A 24,591-nucleotide genomic window follows, 5' to 3' on the forward strand; every position below is an offset into this window, starting at 1 on the left:
AGATTCCAAGAATGAGTGTTATTGACAAGGGTGAAAGCAGAAGCAAAGCTTTTTAAGCCTGCCTTTTGGATTTGAATCTTAGCCACTTCTGTAAAGACACTGTGCCTCAATTTCCTCATCTTTTGAATGGGACTAGTAAGCTTGCATCATAGACATGATGCAAGGGGTAATATGTGTAAACTAGTTAATTGCATTTAGATCTTAGGTAAACAGCATGACTTCTGCCATATTCTAGTGGAGAAATTCAGTCATGAGGGTATGGTGATGGTGACGGTGACTGGACTCTACCTCTCAATGGGAAGAGTACAAAGATTTTATGGCCACCTATCATTACCACAGGGAGACAAAGAGTAGCAGGGCTAAAGAAGGTGACAGAGATCAGAATATGGAGAACCTCATAAACAACACTAAGTGCTTAACTTTCATCTTGAAGCTAAAAGAAAGTCTTGTGGCCTCTCCCGTTGCGGAGCACAGGCTCCGGACGCGCAGGCTCAGCGGCCATGGCTCACGGGCCTAGCCGCCCCACGCCTGTGGGATCTTCCCGGACCGGGGCACGAACCCGCGTCCCCTGCATCGGCAGGCGGACTCTCAACCACTGCGCCGCCAGGGAAGCCCCAGAAAGTCATTTTAAACAGTGGAGAGACGTGCACATATTTGGTTTGTAATTAGATTATTTTGACAACATCGTGGGCATGGGTTTGAGAAGGGTACAACTGGAGTAAAGGAAACCAGTTTTAAGCTGCTGCAAGTTTTTAGATGCCTGGGTGTAAAAATCAATCTGGGAGAACAGTTGTAGTAAAGAAAGTGACAGAATGGAGATAGAGATTTATAAATTGGGGATAGAGGCTGGAGACAAAGGGGTTTGTTTTTGGAGAACTCTAGGGAAGGCAGCCTGAATATGCCTGGTGGTGAGGGAGGAGGGTGAGCTGTGAGAAGATGATGTATCTAATTTTGGACATTTGGGTTTAAAGGTGAATGAGAGACTTCAGAGAGAGTGGTACTATTTTGAGTTCAAACTTGTTGAATTCCTGCTTTGTAGGCAGATGGTCCAGAAAGAAAATATAGCCACACAAAATAGTCTACTATTTGTGGCATGTCAAAAGAGACTTTTTTTTTAGAAAAGTCCATAAATTATTGAATTAAATTTCTAAAGGAGAACAGCTAAAATACACCTATGTATTAGAATTAAGAGAGAATACAGAACTTTCTCTATTTGTTTAAATGTTAATTGCTAATTAGAAATTCATGAATTTACATTAACCTATTCCTAGGAAATGAGTCTATATTCTTGCAGTGACTTCTATTTTAAAGGTTCTGTGGAGGTTGGTACATTGGCTGGGTTTATTTGCCCTTCATTGATTTGTACATCTTACACAAAAGAGATACCAAGATTCTTGCCTCTGCTGTTTTTCACAGTATCCATGAGTAGTTTTCTGCTTCTTCAACAATAGACTCAGAAGGATTGCTATTGACTTCCTTATCTTCTCAATCCATCCTCAGCCACTCCCCTTTAGAGTAGTGACTTTTTTTTTAAAGGAAAAACTCATGTAAATCTGTCACGTGTCAAAATAGGTTGATACCTGCTGTCTTTTAAGTCTCTTAACTAAGAATAGAATATTTACACTATAGAATTGCTCTCTCCCATATCCCATTTTATACTGCAAGTATTCCAGCAAAAACCCAGCTGTTTTTACCCTAAAATAATTTATATGTCCTATCAATATGTTTCATGCACATACTAATGAGTTAAATTGTATCCATAAGAACTTCTGTGAAATCTAAGACCCTTCTGCTCTGCCTTCCTCTGGCTCCATTTGCCATTCTTATTTAATCCCACTCAGGGGAAGTAAACTCTTTAACCTGTTTTGAATACAATTCTTCTAATTTATATAACCAAAATGCTATTTTTATTGTATTAATTTTATTTTTTTCAAGCTTTATTGAGATAAATTGACATACCACATTGTGTAAGTTTAAGGTATACTACGCAGTGATTTGACAGACATATATACTGCGAAATGATTGCCATGGTGAGGTATCACCTCACGTAATTACTTTCTTCTGTGTCTGGTAAAAACTTTTAATATCTACTATCCTAACAATTTTCAAGTACAAAATACAGTATTGTTATCTATAGTCACTATGCCTTACATTGCAGCCCCAGAACTTATTCATCTTGTAACTGGAAGTTAGTACTCTTTGACCACCTTCACCCTTTGCCCTTGGCAATAAGAATTTACTCTCTGTTTCTATGCGTTAGGGTTTTTTATGTTCCAGGTATAATTGAGGTCATATAATATTTGTCTTTCTCAGTCGGATTTATTTCAGTTTGTATAATGCCCTCAAAGTTCATCCATGTTGTTGCAAATGGTAGGATTTTCTTTTTTTTATGGTTAAATAATACATATTTGCAGTTTTCATTCTTTCACCATTGACTATGATGTTAGCTGTGGGCTTTTCATAGATAGATTTTATTATGTTGAGGTAGTTTTCTTCTATTCCTAGTTTGTTAAGTGTTTTTATCATGAAAAGTTCTTGAATCTTGTCAAATACTTTTTTTCTTCATCAATTGAGATAATTATGTGGTTTTTGTCCATTCTGTTATGTGCTGTATTACACTGATTGATTTTCATTTTTACTTCATATGTTGAGCCGTACTCACATTGCAGGAATAAATCTCATTTTGTCATGTAGTATAATTCTTTCAACGTGCTGCTGAATTCAGTTTACCAGTGTTCTGTTAAGATTTTTACATAAATATCCATTAGGAATATTGGTTTGTAGTTTTCTTGTATTGTCTTTGTCTGGCTTTGGTATCAGAGTAATGGTGTTCTTATAAAATGAGGACTTGTTTCTTTCTCTTCAATTTTTGGGAAGAGTTTCAAGAGTACTCGTGCTAATTCTTCAAATGTTTGGTTAATTTTTATAGTGAAGCCATCTGATCCTGGGCTTTTATTTTTGGGGGCAGGGGTGACTTTTGATTATTGATTGAAACTACTTACTAGTTACTGGTTTGTCCAGATTTTCTATTTCTTCATAATTCAGTCTTGGTAAGTGGGTGTTGCTAGAAATTTATGCACTTCTTTTAGGATATCAAATTTTTTGGTGTACAATTGTTGATAATATTATCTTATAATTCATTTTCCATCTGTGTCATCAATTGTAATGTTTTAATATATTGTGTACCCATTAAGATAGATTTATAGTTTAAAAAATATTTTTGTCACTTAAATTCTAGGCACCAAAGTTACAGTAACACAGGTTACTATGTCAGTCCATGTATTACCTTTACTGTAGAACTTTATATTTCCATTTGGCTTTATGTTGCTGTCTAGCATCCCTTTGTTTCACCTTAAAGGGGTTCCCTTTAGTGTTTCATGTGGAGTTAGCCTATGGCAATAAACTGCCTAACTTTTTGCTTATCTAGGAAAATTTTAATTTGTTGCTCATTTTTGAAGGACATTTTTTCTGGATATATTATAATATTCTTTGTTGACAATTTTATTCTTTCACCATCTAAGTGTGTTAGCCCAATCTGTTTTGGCCTATAAAGTTTATTCTGAGAAATCTGCTGATAAGCTTATGGAAGTTTTACTTTTATGTGATGAGTTACTTTTTTCTTGCTGCTTTCACGATTCTTTGTGACTTTTGGTAGTTTTACTATAATGCATGTGTATCACTGTGGTTCTATTTGGATTTATCCCAAATGGAGTCTTTGAGCTTCTTGAAATTATATGTCTATTTCTTTCATCAGATTTTGGAAGTTTTCAGCCATTATTTTTTATTTATTTATTTTTTTTAACATCTTTATTGGAGTATAATTGCTCTACAATGGTGTGTTAGTTTCTGCTTTATAACAAAGTGAATCAGCCACTAGCCATTATTTTTTCAGAGAAGCTTTCTGTCCCTTTTTGTCTCTTCTCCTTCTGGGATTTCCATAATGTGTATTTTAGTCCACTTGATGGTATCTTATAAGTCTCTTAGATTTTCTTCTTATTTCTTAATTCTATTTTCTTTTTCCTCTTCTGATTTAATGACTTCAGATGACTTTTGTTCAAGTGTGATCATTCTTTATTCTGCCTGAACATGTCTGCTATTGAAACCCTCCAGTGAAGTTTTTAGTTTTTTTCAACTCCAGAATTTCTGTTTGATTCTTTTTATAGTTTCTTTTGGTTGGTATTCTCATTTTGTTCATGCATTGCTTTCCTGGTTTCAATTATTTGTTTATCTGTAGTCTCTTTAAGTTTGTTAAATATTCTTATGACAGTTACTATTAAATTATTTGTTAGGTAGCTCATAGATACGTATTTTTTTAGGTTTGGTTTCCATAATTTTATATTTTTCCCTTGATTGGGCCATATTTTACTATTTCTTTATATGCCTTTTAATCTTTTTCTGGGGTATGGGCATTTGAAGAAGACAACCTCCTCTGTAGTCTTTGCATACTTGCTTTATGAAGGGAAAAACCTTTGCCAGTCAGCCTGGCTAAAGGTTTTAGGACCTCTCAAATATTTTCTGATCTCTTGTTCCCCTTGGAATCTGTGGAACTGCAGTTCTTACATGCAGTGGTGCTTGCCTATTTTTAGTGGCTTCCAAATTCTGCCACTATTCCCTAAGTGCTCCAAAACAGGCAAGGTAAAAGCCATTCCATCAGGCAGGCTCCCAACAAGCTAGAATGTTGGATGCACTCTTGTTTCCATCCAATGGGAGAGCCCAAGTATGGTATGTTTCCTCTGGTTGCATGCATTATACTGTGTAGGTGGACAGACACAAATGAGTATTTAAAACTCCATGAATTTTCAAACCTGTTTTGCTGGAATTCCTTCTTGATTTTACGTATACCTAAGTGCTATAGCTTGTCAACCACTCTCTAGGGTTCTGGTCTTATATACTGTTACCTCAATGTCTTTGTGGGGGAAGGAAGGTCTGTAGCATTCTATTCTACCATCTTTCTGACATCTCTCTTCTATCAACATCTTTTGATTTCCTAGACTGCAGCCATAATTTCTTCTATTGCATATTTTCTTTCTTGGCTTATTTTCTAGTGTTGGAGTAACCCTGAATTTACTTTTGTGGAATGGATATAGGGTGGAGTGTGGAGTATATGTGTGGAAGAGTGATGAGATTGACTATTCAGCTATAGATTTTCAAATAATATTCAGATTTCATTTCTCTCCTTACTGCTACCTGCCTTTTTGTATTCTTTAGCTTTCTAGGGGTTAGAAAGTGAAATTTTCTGAAAGGTCTCCATCAGTAACTGCTTTTTCATTCACTCTTCACCTTCCAAAATGTTAATAAAATTATGTGCAATGATGTTCACATCTTGTTCATTTTTTTTGGTGAATTTTCTTATATATTTTGTTTTATTAATCTTATTTTAATGGGGTCTTGGGAAGGAGATACCATTGAGTGCTACTCACTCAATCTACCAACTTGAACTAGTTCTCATTTTTTCTTTGTGGACTTTTTATATGAATTGTTCAGTTCATCAAATATTTATTAAGCAAGGTTAGCTTGCTTCATGCTTGGTAATAGGAGATCAAAGATATTTTCAAATATGAGAATATGAGTTCAAAGATTATGTTAGAAAACATGAGTTCAAAGTTATTTGAGCACTTTGTATTCTAGTCCAAAAAAAAAAAAAAAAAAGCATGAACAGGTACTTGCCATTCAATATAGTACTAATATTAACTGTAATTTTGAGTACTTCCTATGTGTTAAGCATTGAAAGGTACATTATGTTAAGCCTCAGAATGATGATAGCTAGCCACATACTTTTTAGAATACATACAGGAAGACCTATGAATATTTTGTAATCAGTTTCAAGAGTTTCATTGAACTCATGAAGCTAATCTATGGACCTGCATAGATCCCAGATTAAATGTCCTTAACATAAATATTTTCCATTCGTTTGTTTACTAGAAAATTCTTATTGAGTACCTAAAACAAGCCAGGCATTATTCCAATATGGGGGAGACACAGCAGTCAATGAAAGAGACAAAAATATCTGCTTTGTTGAAGTTTATAATCTAGAGTATATAGTATGGTATATCAGAGGATGCTGGGTGCTATGGAGGAAAATAAATAAGGAAAAGAGTTTGGTGCATGATCAGGGGAGTCAGTTTTAAATAAATAGCCAGAGAAGACAAGACTGAGAAAATGACATGAGCAAAGGCTTGAATGAGACAGGGAGCCAGCCTCCTGGCAACTGGTGCAGAACATAGCAGGGGATGGAGCAGCAATGACATAACCCTGAGAAAAGAGAATGCCTGGCATGTTTGAGAATCAGAAAGGAGGCCAGTGCGACTGGTGTGGAGTAAGAGCATGAGATACTGAGGTATGTGATGTTAGAAACTTAGAATAGACACATGGATCTATTCAGTAGAGATTTGCACTTCAGCATTAGTGAGACGGGAAGGATTTAGGTAGATGGGATAGAGTACTGACATTATCTAACTCTTTGGGGAAGTAAAGTTTAAAGATATGCATGCCTGAAAAGCATTAGGTTGGCAAAGGAGAGAGTAAAAGCATCCCAGGTAGATGGAAGACCATATATGAAAACACTGAATTTTTCCCTGTAAGGGAATGATCATTACTGGTGATTTATCTCCACTTCCATTCAATGGGGTCAGCTATGAGATGACATGAAGGACTTTCAGTGTTTTTTTTTCCTGTTGATCATGGGGGTTAGCAATCTAGCATTAATTTCCTAATGACAGTATTAAGACAAACTCTTAATTAAATGACAGATGCTTTTAAAAAGAGAACCAGACAAAAGTTCTAAAATCCTAGGCATTATTACATTAATCCAACATTATTACTTGGATCAACATAAAACAGATTTTTTTTTCAGTGAAATTACTTCAAGCACAAAAATATGACTAATTCCAAACTTTTAACAGCCAAAGCAACATGAGGATTTCTAATGACCAAGCTGTAAACAGCTTATAGAACATCCACATATAGGCCAATGCCCAGAGATGATTTTTCATTTTGTTTTGTTTTTAATTTTCAGAAGCTTTAGTTTGACGTCTTAGGCTTCAAACTGGAAAAAAAAAGGAACATTTTTTTCCTTTTCAAATAAACGACCTAAAGTCTCAAAAATTATTGTTGAATGGATGAAAAAATAGTAACCTATTTAAAAAAATAAAGCTCTAGAGGAACTTTTAGTATAATCACATGCTAATAGTCCAATACCAATAAAAAACATTTTTGGTTTCTCAGGTATTAATACTCTATATCTTAGAAAGGTCTCTTTTATATACTCTATGGCACAACATCACCAGTATTTCATGGAAGCTCTCTTAAAGTCAGTACAAGATCACACAGAGATGAAAAAATTCCAAAATGAGTGTGCCAAGCAGATTAAATTCCATTAAGGATAGAAAATACTACACGATCATACTGAATACTGACTACTTCACTTTTATTTTTATTGAAAACTCTGTGGCACAGATGTACATAAATGTTTTCTTTTCTACTTATAAGATAGCAAGGATATTGCAGAAAATTCCCAATTACGTTGTTGGTACTGAGGCAGGAAGCTTTAATTTTCTTTTTTTAATCAAAAAAGTTTGCTATGCTTCTTGTAGATATATTTTTAACCTTATGTTTTGTTTAGATATATTTGAAGTCACAATGAAAAGTATTTGACACATTGCTCATTTGTGAAATAATAATAAGCTTAAACTTAGGCAAAATTGTGTTACTTGGTAATTATTTTAGTAGTGACTAAATTTATATTTTCATGTGTGTATGTACATATGTACAAATGAAGTATCTATATCTATATTTATATATAGAGGGTTATATATGTATATTTGCATATGCACACCTAATTTATATATATATATGTATATATATATATATATATATTTTTTTTTTTTTTTTTTTTTTCCTAGAAGCTCATATAAGCAACTATTAAGCATAGTTACCTCTGGGAGAAGGTCAGATTCCATAGCTAGGAGTACAGAATTTTCATTGTATGCATTTCTTAGTAGTTGAAATTTTTAAATCTTTTATATAATGTGATATATATTTTATATATTACTTTGAAATAAAATAATGTAACAATTTTAAAGGACTTACCATTAATTGATATATATATATATTTAAAAAGCCAAAGGCTGCTATGTATTATGAGAGCTGGAGGGACTTTATCTAAATTCCTGGATGATCCTTTATAACAACCTCATATTTATCTTCACAAACAAGACAGACAAGAAGACTGGCAGAGTCAATAACAGAGTAGAAATTAATGTTTGCCTCTCCTTTCCACCATACTTTTCGGAGACCATGAAACTTGGCTAGGGAAGTGTTTTCCTTTCCTGGCTTCAGTGGCATGGTGTTGTACTGAAGGAGCTAGATATAACTACATTTCTTTCTGAAACCTTCATTACCAGCTGTGTGTTCTTTGGTACATTAAGTACTCTCTTTCAAGAGCAATTTCTTTACACAAAAAGTATGAACAATAACACTGTATTGGTTGCTGCTATGATTAAACAAAGTAATGTAGGTAAAACACCTGGAAAATCGTAGTATTTAAAAAATGTATTTTATCCTGAATTAAATATAATAAATATATTATATTGCTTATGTCATTGGAATGTCCTTAAAATAAATGTACTATGTCTTACAAAGCCACAGCCAACATCATCCTCAATGGTGAAAAGCTGAAACCATTTCCACTAAGATCAGGAACAAGACAAGGTTGCCCACTCTCACCACTATTATTCAACATAGTTTTGGAAGTTTTAGCCACAGCAATCAGAGAAGAAAAAGAAATAAAAGGAATCCAAATTGGAAAAGAAGAAGTAAAGCTATCACTGTTTGGAGATGACATGATACTATACATAGAGAATCCTAAAGATGCTGCCAGAAAATTACTAGAGATAGTCAATGAATTTGGTAAAATAGCAGGATACAAAATTAATGCACAGAAATCTCTTGCATTCCTATACGCTAATGACGAAAACTCTGAAAGTGAAATTAAGAAAACACTCCCATTTACAACTGCAACAAAAAGAATAAAATATCTAGGAATAAACCTACCTAAGGAGACAAAAGATCTGTATGCAGAAAATTATAAGGCACTGATGAAAGAAATTAAAGATGATACAAACAGATGGAGAGATATACCATGTTCTTGGATTGGAAGAATCAACATTGTGAAAATGACTCTATTACCCAAAACAGTCTACAGATTCAATGCAATCCCTATCAAACTACCACTGGCATTTTTCACAGAATTAGAACAAAAAATTTCACAATTTGTATAGAAACACAAGAGACCCCGAATAGCCAAAGTAATCTTGAGAAAGAAAAACGGAGCTGGAGGAATCAGGCTCCTGGACTTCAGACTATACTACAAAGCTACAGTAATCAAGACACTATGGTACTGGCACAAAAACAGAAAGATAGATCAATGGAACAGGATAGAAAGCCCAGAGATAAACCCACACACATATGGTCACCTTATCTTTGATAAAGGGGGTAAGAATATACAGTGGAGAAAAGACAGCCTCTTCAATAAGTGGTGCTGGGAAAACTGGACAGCAACATGTAAAAGAATGAAATTAGAACACTCCCTAACACCATACACAAAAATAAACTCAAAATGGATTAAACACCTAAATGTAAGACCAGACACTATCAAATTCTTAGAGGAAAACACAGGCAGAACATTCTATGACCTAAATCACAGCAAGATCCTTTTTGACCCACCTCCTAGAGAAATGGTGGAAATAAAAATAAAAATAAACAAATGGGACCTAATGAAACTTAAAAGCTTTTTCACAGCAAAGGAAACCATAAACAAGACCAAAAGAAAACCCTCAGAATGGAAGAAAATATTTGCAAATGAAGCAACTGACAAAGGATTAATCTCCAAAATTTACAAGCAGCTCATGCAGCTCAATATCAAAAAAACAAAAAACCCAATCCAAAAATGGGCAGAAGACCCAAATAGACTTTTCTCCAAAGAAGATATATAGATTGCCAACAAACACATGAAAGTATGCTCAACATCATTAATCATTAGAGAAATGCAAATCAAAACTACAATGAGATATCATCTCACACCAGTCAGAATGGCCATCATCAAAAAATCTACAAACAATAAATCCTGGAGAGGATGTGGAGAAAAGGGAACCCTCTTGCACCGTTGGTGGGAATGTAAATTGATACAGCCACTATGGAGAACAGTACGGAGGTTCCTTAAAAAACTAAAAATAGAACTACTATATGACCCAGCAATCCCACTACTGGGCATATACCCTGAGAAAACCATAATTCAAAAAGAGTCATGTACCACAATGTTCATTGCAGCTCTATTTACAATAGCCAGGACATGGAAGCAACCTAAGTGTCCATCAACAGATGAATGGATAAAGAAGATGTGGTACATATATACAACGGAATATTACTCAGCCATAAAAAGAAATGAAATTGAGTTATTTGTAGTGAGGCGGATGGACCTAGAGTCTGTCTTACAGAGTGAAGTAAGTCAGAAAGAAAAAAACAAATATCGTGTGCTAACACATATATACGGAATCTAAAAAACAAACAAACAAAAATGGTCACGAAGAACCTAAGGGCAAGACGGGAATAAAGATGCAGACCTATTAGAAAATGGACTTGAGGATATGGGGAGGGGGAAGGGTAAGCTGGGACAAAGTGAGAGAGTGGCATGGACATACATACACTACCAAATGTAAAATAGATAGCTAGTGGGAAGCAACCGCATAGCACAGGGAGATCAGCTTGGTGACTTGTGACCACCTAGAGGGGTGGGATAGAGAGGGTGGGAGGGAGGGAAATGCAAGAGGGAAGAGATATGGGGATATATGTATATATATAGCTGATTCACTTTGTTATAAAGCAGAAACTAACACACCATTGTAAAGCAATTATACTCCAATAAAGATGTTAAAACAAAGAAAAGAAAGAAAAATAAAGAAATAAATAAATGTACTATGTCTTTTATGTCATTCGGACACCCTTGCCTCTGGGTCTTCTATCTCTACATTTCTCTTTCTGATTTTTCTCCAGTGAAAGAATACAGTGAAACTGTTATTTTTTGAGCCTTGCTTCAGGCACATGCACACAACAGAGTTGTGTGAAATTTATTCCCAGAGATCTAAGGGAAAGATACACTAGAAAGCAGGCTATTGTCACAGGATGTTGTGAAATCAGCTCCTTCTCTTTCTCTTCTGACCCAAGAATGTGTGTAATCACAGCAATGTCTGTAGTTTGAGTCATAAGATGAGACATCAAGATGACTCTCATATTTACTTTGGCACCTTTTCTGGAAGCTCTGCTTGTTCTTTATTCTATTGACGTATTTACTGCTTGCTGTATATCACTGTATATCTTAATGTTTATTCTGTGCCCTAGAGATTTTAGGAGTCACATCCCAAGTTCTATCACTTTGTTATTGTACTAAAAATGCTTATCCTTTTACTGATATCTTTGTAGGTAAAACTGAGATTATGACAAATAATTCTCATACCAAATGTTGTGCACTCAGCCTTCACACTGTTTTAATGAAATTGAACAATTTCTAATAATTAAAAATAGGGAGATTTCATATGAAAAATGAAGGAGCCGCAAGTACCCAAAGCAACAATGACCCAAAGCTCAGTGGCAGCTGCCCTTCTTGAGAAAGCATACGCTGTCCTGTTCACTGTTACTCCTGCCCTTTCACTCCTTTATGCTACTTCCTGGTGGGGCCAGGCATTTGAGTTTATGACCATTAATGTGATGCATTTAGTCATTTCAGTACAGAGAACATTTTGCTTAATTAGGTTTGTTAAATTGCTTAATGGTCTTTGAGAACTACATAAAGATACTCAGTACCCACAGGGCACTGAGTATTTATGTAAAAGGAAATGGATAATGCAAAGAACCAGCTTTCTCCTTTTGCATTTCGTTTTTACTTCCCAAACAGAAACGTAGAAGTCAAGTACATCCTTGACACTCGCCTCTCCTCTTTGATGCTTCATATGTAACCCATCACAATATGCTGTTGATCTTTATGTTCTAAATATTTGATAAAGATTTCTCCAGTTTTCTTCATGTCCTTAAACCTAATGCAAATCATTTCTAACCCCTTTGATATTTCAATACTTCCCTAGCTGCTTTACTTGAACACTATGTTTAGTCTCCCTCCATTTGTATGTGCTCCCCTTCAGTTTATTCTCAACACTTCAGCCGCAATGATCCTAGTATTATAAATGGAAGTCAGTTCATGTCAGTCCTCTGCTTAAAATTCTCCAATGCTCCGTAAATCATTCTGAGTAAAAGAGATATAACATCAACAACGAGGGGGATGTACATGGTTGGCCCCTAATTATCTCTCTGAACATGTCTCCTATTGCTCCTCTCTTGTTTCCTGTGCTCCAACTGCACCATCCTCTTTCTGTTCCTTGAACACACCAGCCATGCTCAAAGCTTTAATGTACTCTTCCCTCCTGCCTGCAATACTCTCCCTGGAATACTCACAAGACCTCTTCCCCAGCCATCTCCAGGCTTTATGCATCCATTTCTTTTCAGTTAGGACTTTACTAGCCACCCTCTAAAACTACAAATCCCCCAACCCCATAATTCCTTTCCTTCTTCCCCATTTTAGTTTTCTCTTTAGCTTTTTCTGACATGTTTTACTGAGAAGGCCAAGTGTTTTTCTGCTTTGTTCACTGTTATATCACCCAGAACTGTTCCTGGAACATAGACATGGCTCAAGGAATATTTCTTTGAGCTCACTTTAATAGAATGAAAGAATAATAGAGTGTAAGTAAGCAAATGGTAAAATATAAATTCTTAACGTGGACCTAAATAGATGTGGTTTTAAATTCCAGGCCCATCACTTTGAGACTGTAGGTAAGTGATGACCTAAACTTCAGTTTCCTTAGGAAAACAATTATAATATCTTTTAATAGGATCATTGTGATGACTAGGTGATGCTATCCTATAATAACCTTACCATAGCTCCTAGGATTTAGCAAGTGCTCAAAACTGTTGGCAATTTTAATTTACCTGTGGACTTAATGTGAATATGGTTAGACTGATTTTGGGGTCTATTACCATGTGTTTTGTTAAGGTTACTAAACTGAGAAATGTAATCAGTTTCTAAAATACATTGGCTTTTGAAAATTGTACAATACCAAACAATTTTTCTCAGTTTCTGAAATATATGAGTTTTTCTCTGAATATATTTTTAAATAACATCTCTTGTTTTATTGAAGCTTTTATCCTATAAAATATCAGAATGATATGTGTTCCTCCATATAATCCTGTCAAGTTTTCTTGAGGTCAACCTTTATCTTTCTTTGAGCTTATTTTAATAGAATCTCATCATATAAACTTCAAGTCCTCTTGCACAGAATATTATGTTTCTTTAGTTTACCAAAAATAAAAGTTTTAGAATTTTTTTTAAATTGCTCTCTTCATTAGTCTAATGTAAGATTAAAACGCATTTTTAAAAAAAGTTACAATTTCTTCATACATATTTAATTTATAAACTTAAAAATTATATGTATAGATAAAGATAAGGGTTAAGAAAGGAAAATTTAAAGAGCATTTGTTTCAATATAAGTAGTGATTATATAATTTGTATTATTTAAATTCTAGAATGAGGCAAATATATCTTTTTCAACACCAGTAAAAAAGTCATTTGTGCAGATATATTCTCTTATCTGCATAAAGAACATTATAAAACAAATATATAATTTTCATTATGTGCAAAACTCTACTAGTCTACTTTTATTGCCATAACCACAACAAATGTGCAAAATTCATGAAATATATCACTCTTAATGAGCAGATATTCCTTAGCTAATTTTTTTCTATTCTCAATCTTTTTTTAAAAATAAATTTATTTATTTATTTATTTTTGGCTGCGTTGGGGCTTGTTGCTCCATGTGGGCTCTCTCTAGTTGTGACAAGCAGGGTCTACTCTTCATTGCAGTGTGCAGGCTTCTCACTGCAGTGGCTTCTCTTGTTGTGGAGCATGGGCTTTAGGCACGTGGGCTTCAGTAGTTGTGGCATGCAGGCTCAGTAGTTGTGGCTTGCGGGCTCTAGGGCACAGGCTCAGTAGTTGTGGCGCATGGGCTTAGTTGTCCCATGGCATGCGGGATCTTCCTGGACCAGGGCACGAACCCACGTCCCCTGCATTGGCAGGTGGATTCTTAACAACTGCACCACCAGGGAAGCCCCTCTATTCTCAATCTTAAACATGAATATTAAAACCAATTTGTTCTGAATAATGACCATTAATATAAAGAAAAATAAACAAATGTACAATGACAGACATTAAAATAAAATTTTAGAATTTTCTAGAATATAATAGCTTGTATTTGATCTTTAAAATAACATCTCAACAATGGGTTATGGTTTTCTTTCTTGGCTTTGGGCTGCACACAGGAGTGACCTATTTTCTCTTGCACCATCAATGAAGTTTTGAGGATGTCTGCTTTGATATGTTTTTCTTTGTATCTTTCTTTTATATAAACCAGAATTTTTAGTATCTTTTTATACTTTTGGCATCTTTCAAATAATCATCTTCCATTTTCTTTGATTTTTTTCTTTACAAAAGGAAGCAAAAGAGGAAAATAGTTTCTGCTCCATTTTTATATATACTATTTTCTGAGTTGGCATTTTCTTTTTCAGTTAGAACCTGTTACAACTAGTTCAATACAAGATCTTCAGCATCTTGGTTCTGGGGCAAGAATGAAGAATGGGGAATACAAAAGCTAGAACATGAAATGATTCCCAGGTAGAAAAATAAAATATAAATAAAGGCACTGCTGTCAGAAATTTTGGACACTTTAGGGTATTCTTCACTGACCTGCATTACGTGTACTGGAGAGAACAAAGATTAGCATGGAATTATAGGTTAGAACCATACTGTGAAGAGCCCTGTATAGGTTAGAGTTTATAGCAAACAAAAAAGAAATTTTTTCCAGATGGAAGGGTAGGAAAAAGTATGCATAGGTTGGTAAATCTTTGAAAGGGATCAACATGACACTGCAAACATAGATGTGTAAATTCTCGGTGTATGAAGGCAAAAACAGCAGAGGAATGCATAGACCATGACTCAGATTTTCCTTACAGAAAAAGATATCAACACACTAAGTTTTCTAGCATATCTATATTCAAATATAGATAGAATAATATATTACTATGACTGGTTAATTGAGTTGTAGGAAAAATTGATTAGAATTCAGTTAGTAACAACCCCAAAGTCTCACTGGCTGATGATGAAAAAAATGAATGTTTTCTCTCTTACCCATGAATTGGTGAGCAGCAGGGGTGGTGATTAGGTTCAGGTGTCCTCCAAGTGTCTTTGTTCTCCTTAGACCAATGACTTCCCAGCACAAGCATTCTCAGAGCAGATGGCAGAACCACTACAGGGGCAAGTGGGAAAAGGTGATGCCTATTAAATGTTCATCTTGGTACTAGCACTTTGTCTCTTCTCCCCACATTCCATTGGCTAAAGCAAATCATGTGGATACACCCAACAGCAATGGCGTAGGATTATATTCTCAGTTAATGGAGGTAACTAATGATGGGGAAGAAAGGAATAACTGTAAGGAAATAACATAAACTTTCAGCCTGTTGGAGGGACAATTTGTGGTGAAACAATATTCTGTGTTATCAACTTTACAGGTTAATATTTCCATAAAAGCCAAAACCTAAGTACAGTTATTAAGCCCCACCCAGAAAACATGTGTATCCTAATTTTCTATCTTTCTAGTTTCTTCCACAGAAAACTTCAAGTGTGATTTGACTAAGGTATGTTTCCTTTTAGTCTGGTATAAAAGCTTAGATTTAAGAAACAAACTTCTAGCTATTAAATTTCCAGAATTATTATTACTTTTTAAATCATGAGGACATCTAAAATAGATTAGGTACGTGGTCATGTATTCCACTTGCTTGTATGTCAACCCTAATGGTGTCCCTTATATCAATGGTTTCCAAACAGTGGTGAGTGAACAAAAAGGAATTTCAAAATATCTTTATAAATATTTTAAGTGTTCATTATGGCCATGTTTAATATATGTATGCCTCATCACTTCGTTTTCAAGTGATTTATTAAAACTTCAAAAAAATTGGGATTCCAGAGAAATACGTCCTCAAAAATAAAAGAACCATTGTTCTTGGCACATTTTTATACTTAAATATATGTTAGAACTATACTTAACAAGCAACTTATCAGGTATTGTGGTTTCTATCCAAACATATGTTGCTTTTTTCAGCACAGACATCTTACATTATGAATGCAATTTTTGTTCTCTTTTAGATAATTCTCCTCTAAAACCTTTAATAACATATTTATTTTTATTAATAATAATATAACCTTTAATAACATATTTTCAAAGCTAAGCAAATTATAAATAAAAGAAGCCTACTTGAATTTCCCAAATGCAAATTATAATGTAATTGGATACATGGATCATCAGGCCATTCCATCACAAAAATGTCCTGTGATATTAAACAACAGACTGAAAAATTTCTCAGAGTCAACTTAAAGTTAAATATTATATCTCTGTGGTCTTCTAATATCAAAACACAGTTGAAAAAAAGTAGAGTACATATCTACAACATAAGTCAACGTGTTCATCTTCACAGTAATCTGTATAATCATTTTGAACACAGTATAAAAATATTAAAGAAAATTTTACAGTCCTCTGCTAATTTTTAAAAGGTAAGCGCTGTGTTTTATTATGGCTGAATACATAAAGAATTCTCTCTCTCAGCACATACACAATATTTAAAAGTTAAAAGTTACTATATAGAAGCATTTCACATATAGGTAAATAGTTATATAAATAAAACTACTAAACAAATAAATACTATTATACAAATTAAAATGCCCTCTAAATATTACTTTATACTATATATAATAAATATAATTTTATATAAAATATTTATTATATTATAACTATATATTATTTTATACATCATATATGATCATATATAGAATATAATTAGATTATAAATATAATAAATAAATATATTTTACATATAAAATATAAATACAATACATTTATTATAAAAGTACACTATAAATATTATTAAAGGGGCAGTAAAATGGTCTATTATTTGAGAGTAGCATATCTAGAACATATCTAAATACAAATGAAAATAACGAATAGTATTAAGATAATGAATATCACAATTTTTTGTTGTAGATAAATTCTGCAATCTTGACATTCTAATGGTTACTCCTAAATCGGTGAAGACAAAATCAACTCTGAATATTTACAAGGTTTCACAATAATACATTAGGTCAATTAAGGAAAATGCGAATTTTCACATTGACACCAAAATTAGTGACTATAAGGAACTTATTGTCTACTGTTTCTCATCTGGGTTTCCCCGGAAATCACGCCAAAGCAAAAAAGTGAACAAATACAAAATAATTGTGAAAAAATCTTTATTTAAGACATTTTCCTCCCCCAAATTTGCATGATAAATTCTTTCTAAAAACGTTTACTCATTCTTCAATTATCACATAATGTGAGGAGTTCCACTGCAATGAGAATATAGATATTTTATCACATTTAATAAAGACAAAAGTAAAGTAGATTGATATTAATCATCATTATGCATAAAATTACTTATTTTCATTTATACTTATAAAAAACTCATACACTAGTGGGAATATTTTCTATTAATTTACCTCAAAGTTAATTTGAAACCTGATTCTAGTAATTCACATTACCCATTTTATTTATTGGTGCTCTGACTTTCAATGGTTAGTTTGAGAAGGTAATTTTTTAAAATTCATTTTTAATGACATTTGGGTTGATGAACCTTTTTAGTGTTTTTGTTTCTACAAAGCAGCAGACAAATTGTGAAAAAAAAAGTGAATTTTTTAGGAAATTTATACAGATTTGTTTAAAAAGTTAACAAACATGATGATAGTAACATTTATTTTTTAATAAATTAAACCTACTGGTTTCAAGTTGACTGATTGTGGCTAACATTTTTCTATTTAATAAAAGACAGTAGGAGTCCGTCCATTAAACAGTCCTATTAGGTATATCTATTTTTTATTACAGAGTATATATTTTACCACTATTATTTATTTATGTAACATGGTTTTGAAAGCTTGAAAACATTATTTTTTCTGCCAGCTTTATTTTTATCTGCTACTCAAGAAGGATTTATATATTTTTTATTAGAGCTAAAAAACAAAGCTTGATTGTGCTGAAACTTGTCAAATTTAGCTTGTGTGTTCTGAAATGTGATTAAAAACTTTTTAGAGGTTTAAATTAGAATATAGGAAAGCTAAATTGAATCTCTAAATTGAAGTTTTCTGTTTCAAAAATCAGAGATGTTTCTGCATTAAAAAGTCTAATTTGACAAATATTTACCATGCTCCTCCTAAATACCAGATTCTTGAGGAGTTCACAGTGAAGGGAAGGATATTTTGTACCTTACCGTATTTGCAATTGGTTCCTTAATGTTAGAAGTTTACCACCAATATATCCAGTGATTCACTGCTGCTTGTTGGTACCTGAAATTCCTACTAAGAAGTCCCTTACATGGGCTTATCCAATGTCCAAGTCAAGTGGGTGACCAGGGAAAGTTAATGATTTGCTGTTAATTAGAACTAAATTAGTTCAATGCATGCTAGGGAGAAAGGAGTCGAGGAGCTGCTTGCAATCAATTTTGCTCTTATTCCTGAGGCTGAGGGGGGCAAATTCAAGGAAGAAAGAAGGCAGGTACGTGATCCTGGTCTAATCTCCTTATGAACATAGTAATAACTGACCTTTTGGCAAACAAATTAATGCAAAAGAGTCTTTCTATAGCGCAAAAGATATGCTATATAATATCTTTAAAAGATATGCTATATATATATAAATACAGATTTATATTCTATAAATATACTGAATGTCAGGTGTCCATGATCTAAGATTACTTAAGACAAACACACTTGGAATCTATGGGTGAATTAAGCATGGCTCTCTGGAAAATGTCACATAAGCTGTATAACTATCTGAATAGAAAATGGAGGTATTTTGTAACTGAATCTGGTCCTGACTGTGACGAGATGTACACTTTCCTAACTTGAGACCTCAACTTTTACTTGGGCAAGAGGGTGCATCTGTCGTAGGTAGGAAGGCACAGTAAAAATCCCTATACCTCACCCTTGATCACTCATGACTCTTAAAAGCCCATTTACTCGAAATTATTAATAAAGGCTAAAACTGAATAAGATCTCTCATTTGTGTGAGTCTGATTTGACAATCTGATCCTTCAATGTTAACTCATGCTTAGCAAGTGTTTTGTGGGATTGGCATGAAATTTATTTCCTAATGATGAAGTGTACACAGAAAAAGACTTGCTTCCTTGTCCATTTCTAGCTAAAGTGGAGAAGATACTGTTTTTAAGAAAATCCATAAAACTTTTTTGACAGTTTTTATAGTTTTATGCTCTCTTCAGATCTCTTTAGAAAGTTTCCAACTAAGATAACATTTTGGAAGCATAGAGATGTCTATGATTTAGGTAATAAAATCAATTGGTTTGTTTGTTTTCAGTTTAACTAAAATGTACCATGAGATATTTGGTTTAAAAATTCATTGTGAATTTATATGCTTATTGCAAAATTAATCGGACAGAGGTGAGTTTTCTCTAGGAAGCTTTGCTCTTGTTTGTTTTCTTGGGCTTATTTTATTTTACTTATTTTTGGCTGCATTGGGTCTTAGTTGTGGCATGAGTGATCTTCGTTGAGGCATGCAAGATCTTTAGTTGCGGTGTGCAGGCTTCTCTCTCATTGTGGTGGTCGGGTTTTTTTTCTCTCTCTAGTTGTGGTGCACAGGCTTCAGGGCATGTGGGCTCTATAGTTTGCAGCACGCGGGCTCTAGTTGAGGCTCCTGGGGCCAGTAGTTGTGGTGCACGAGGTTAGTTGCCCCGTGGCATGTGGGATCTTAGTTCCCCCACCAGGGATTGAATCCACGTCCCCTGCATTGGAAGGTGGATTCTTTGCCACTGGACCACCAGGGAAGTCCCTCTTGTGCTTATTTTAATTTCAGTGTAAATGCAGTGTCTCTGTTTTTGAAAATGTGCACTCTTAGCACACTTGGTACATGTATTCCCTGCATTCAAGTGCCCCTCAGGAATGCTGGGCAGCTGCCTTCCCTTTATTGGTTCTGCAACTTCTCTGGGCTTTCCTCCCACCTCCTGATGTACTTTCACTGCATATCTATTTATATAATTATTGCCATTTGAAAAAGGACAACTTCCATTTATTCTATTTGCTTGGATCTCATACCTACATTCCAAAATGAGAAATCTAAATGTCTAATATATTTGTAAATTGTTATCAATGATCTAAAAATATGCCATGTGGTGTAGAAGGAAGATAACTGTTTATGAAAAATAAAATATGTGGTATAGAGTACAAGATATGACACTCACTTCAGAAATAATTGCAAGCTACAAATTTCAGGGAGATGTTTTCCCGGATAAATGAGAGGATAAAAATCATATTTTTAAATCAGTCATTGCTATTAAGCTACCTACTTCTGAAGAAGATGCAAATGCATAACTAAATAAATGATACAAGTGGCAGGAATTACAGGTACTGGTTTAAAACAGTGGGTCAGGTATTGTGACCAAGTGAGGCCATTTATTCAGTATACTCAGATGGTCTGTCAACTACCATGAAAATTTAACCAGATAGTTTTTCAAGCTCAAGTTTTCCAATGCCATTTTAAAATAATGAGTGACAATTTAAGGAAATGTTACTGGTAAAGTTTTTATTTCTCTCAGTTACCAAATGCATTTTGACTTTGTAATCAGTACTCTGAGAGATTGCTTTTCTCTTTTCTTTGAGATGAGCCAGATGGTGGCATTATTTTCATTCGAAATGTAGCTTTGAACTTTATTATCTAAATATTTTGGTTATTTCTGTCACAGTGGATTTTGAGTGGTGTTTTCATGCCGATTTCCATTCCCACAAATTTGTCAAATGTCTATTCTAGTTTGGACATGTTGCTAAGGAATAGGGATAAAAAGATGAATGCTGCCTACCCTTGAAAAACATATTTTGCTCCAGGAGGCACATCATGCAAACAAATAATTAAAATTATAACTTTTATATTCTTCTCTAGAAATACATAGAAACTACAAAACTGTTACAAATTACAGCAATTACCTCCATCTATTTCTGTCAGGGAAATAAGGTAAAGCATAAAGGGAAAGTGACACCTGACTTGGATTCTAAGGAATAGGTGTTTACTGAGCAAAGGTAAAGGATATTTTGGACAGAAGACAAAGTTTGTGTAGCCTTGGAGGGAAGCTAGAATGCTGGGCTGTGAGTTTACCTGTAGAAAAATATTTTGAAAAATGAGCAAAAACAACTGTGAATATAATGTCAAGTGAACAAGGTCAAATAGATGTCAGAGAACAAACACATCAGAGTTGAGTTGATGGAACAATTTTGGGGGTAAACTATGAGTCTGGGTCAATGGCAGAAGTGTGGATCCCCTGTAACCACTTACTTTTCGGGTTAGAGCCTAGGAATAGAGCAGGAACAGTTGCTGGACTCTGGCAGAAGGACCAAACCCTTAGACTGTGGGGTTATTTAGACCGCATGATTAAGAAATCATCATCCCTTCCCTGGCCTGATTAGAACTGGGATTGAACAGCACTCCAGTGGGCAGGCACTTGGCTCCAGTGCTGATCTCCCAGCTCAGCATACATAGTCGGAGGAACTATGTATGCTGAGTATACATAGTTGTATGTATGCATGCTCAGTGTGGGCAACCATCATGGTGTAATCTGGAGGCTCGGTTCCAAGCCTTGTCTTGCATCTGCGTAACATGTCAGGCCAGTTTCACGATCCTCCATCTCAGCCTCATCCAGGCTTGGCTCCCTCAGAACAATGGTTGGCCTCCGTGCACATTTGTAGGAGACCAACCTGCAGAGAATCCACTTTGGAAAAGTTAACCCTTAGTTCCTACATATCCCAAGCGTGTAGTACACATCGTGGCATAAGAGAACCTCTGCATACTTTCATTAGTATTTCCTAATTATACCCAGGTAGTTTGTGGCGTAGCTAGCATTTAAAATCAGGCCTGCTAGAACGCAGCGGCGAGGGCCCCGGCACCGTGTTGGGGCCGAGGGGATGGCGCAGAGGTGCTTGAAGCTGCGGAAGCGGGTCGGACCTGGGCTGGTAGGAGCCCCGCCCCTCCCGCCTCAGCGGATCATGACCCGGGCTGTGGCTGCGGAGGTCGCGGTGGCGGGGACGCGGCGTGGCGGAGCCAGCGCTAGAGGTGATGCTGTTTCCGGTGACCACCCCGGGATCACAACAGACCCCGCCGCCGCCCAAGCACTATGGCATCCCCTCCCCCATCAGTTTAGCAGCCCCCGGGGAAACTGACTGCGTACTCGTCCAGAAATTAATTGAAACCCTTTGGGGTTTTTGAAGAGGAAGAGTAACTGTAGCTCAGGATTTTAAGTTTGGAGAAATTAAATAATCTGGTAAAGGAATGGATACGAGAAATCAGTGAAAGCAAGAGTCTTCCAAAAGCTGTAATTGAAAATGTTGGAGGGAAAATCTTTACATTCGGTTCTTATAGATTAGGGGTGCATACGAAGGGTGTAGATATTGACACGTTGTGCGTGGCACCAAGACGTGTTGATTGAAGCGACTTTTTCACCTACTTCTATGATAAATTGAAACTACATGAAGAAGTAAAGGCTTTAAGGGCTGTTGAGGAGGCATTTGTACCAGTTATCAAACTGTGTTTTAGTGGGATAGAGATTGATATTTTGTTTGCAGGATTAGCACTGCAGACTATTCTGGAAGATTTGGACCTAAGAGATGACAGTCTGCTTAAAAATTTAGATATTAGATGCATAATAAGTCTTAATGGTTGCTGGGTAACTGATGAGATTTTACATCTGGTACCAAACATTGACAACTTCAGATTAACTCTGAGAGCCATCAAGTTGTGGGCCAAATGCCACAATATCTATTACAATATATTAGGTTTCCTAGGAGGTGTTTCCTGGACGATGCTAGGAGCAAGAACTTGCCAGCTTTATCCAAATGCAATAGCATCAACTCTTGTATGTAAAGTTTTCTTGGTGTTTTCTGAATGGGAATGGCCAAATCCAGTGCTACTGAAAGAGCCTGAAAAACGAAATCTTAATTTGCCTATCTGGGACCCGAGAGTAAATCCCAGCGATAGGTACCATCTCATGCCTATAATTACACCAGCGTACCCACAGAAGAACTCCACTTACCACGTGTCTGTTTCAACAAGGATGGCCATGATTGAGGAGTGTAAGCAAGGGCTTGCTATCACTCATGAGATTTTGCTGAGTAAGGCAGAGTGGTCCAAACTTTTTGAAGCTCCCAGCTTCTTTCAAAAGTACAAGCATTATATTGTACTTCTAGCAAGTGCACTGACAGAAAAACAACATCTAAAATGGGCAGGCTTGGTGGAATCAAAAATCTGAGTCCTGGTTGGAAGCTTGGAGAAGAATGAATTTATTACACTGGCACATGTCCTTCCAGCACCCAAGGAAAATCCTGACAAGGAAGAATTTCGTACAGTGTGGGTGATTGGGTTAGTGTTAAAAAACCCAGAAAACTCTGAAGTTCTCAGTATTGATCTCACCTATGATGTCCAGTCTTTCACAGATACAGTTTATAGGCAAGCGATAAAGAGCAAGATGTTTGAGATGGATATGAAAATTGCTGCAATGCATTTGAGAAGAAAGGAACTTCATCAACTACTACCTAATCACGTGCTTCAGAAAAAGAAAACACACTCGACGGAAGGTGTCAGATTAACAGCTTTGGATGATGGCAGCCTCGACCTGTCTGTAGACAGTGAAGACAGCACATCTGTGTCTTCACTTCCTGGCTCTATGAAGACTGGCCCAGTGACTGGCAGCACTCAGGGTAGAAGTAGTCCTGCCCCAGCTGTGACGGCAGCATCTGTGACTAGCGTACAGGTTCCCAAAGTTTTCTTGCAACAAGCAAATCCCAGTGACAGCTCAGGGGTGCGTCCAGCAAAAGCATCCCTCAGACTGCCCCACAACCAACTATTTCTCCACCACCGAAGCCCATGGTCACCAGAGTTGTTTCCTCAACATGTGTGGTCAACAATCCACCCAGGCCTTCAGGGAGCACAGCAGCAAACATAGCTAATCCTATCACAGGGGTCTAGGGGACATTGTCACGTTACAAAGAAGAAAGGACCAAGGAAACCAGAACAGAAGATGAACTTGTCTCATCAAGAGACAACTGTGACTCAGTTGGAAACTATTCAGACAGCAGCTTCTCTATTGGCCTCACGGGGAACATCCAGTGCAGACCTTCTCAGTACCCTTGCTCTCCCTGCAAATCTTATTTCTATCATCAAGAATTCAATGAAACAGATTGAACTGAGAAAAACAACCTCAAGCATCCATAAACAGTATCTGCCAACTCAGCCTGCTGTCTTCAAATGCTAAAGGAGGAGGACGAAGGGTACCAAACTAGATATGGTTCAAAATAGAATTGTTAGGCTTATTGGATGACTTCCTTTATTGGGCTAATCTTGATCAGAAGTCCAGGTTAGTATGTGA

At 35.6% G+C, this 24,591-nt stretch overlaps 1 pseudogene; it reads left to right on the plus strand.

The window, feature by feature from the left end:
- Positions 1-22,286: 22,286 nt before the first annotated feature.
- Positions 22,287-24,191, plus strand: LOC114896180 (annotated as a pseudogene).
- The last annotated feature ends 400 nt before the right edge of the window (positions 24,192-24,591 follow it).

This window comes from Monodon monoceros, unplaced genomic scaffold (assembly GCF_005190385.1).
Source record: "Monodon monoceros isolate NGI ecotype Baffin Bay Population unplaced genomic scaffold, NGI_Narwhal_1 Super_Scaffold_15, whole genome shotgun sequence".
Taxonomy (NCBI): Eukaryota; Metazoa; Chordata; class Mammalia; order Artiodactyla; family Monodontidae; genus Monodon; species Monodon monoceros.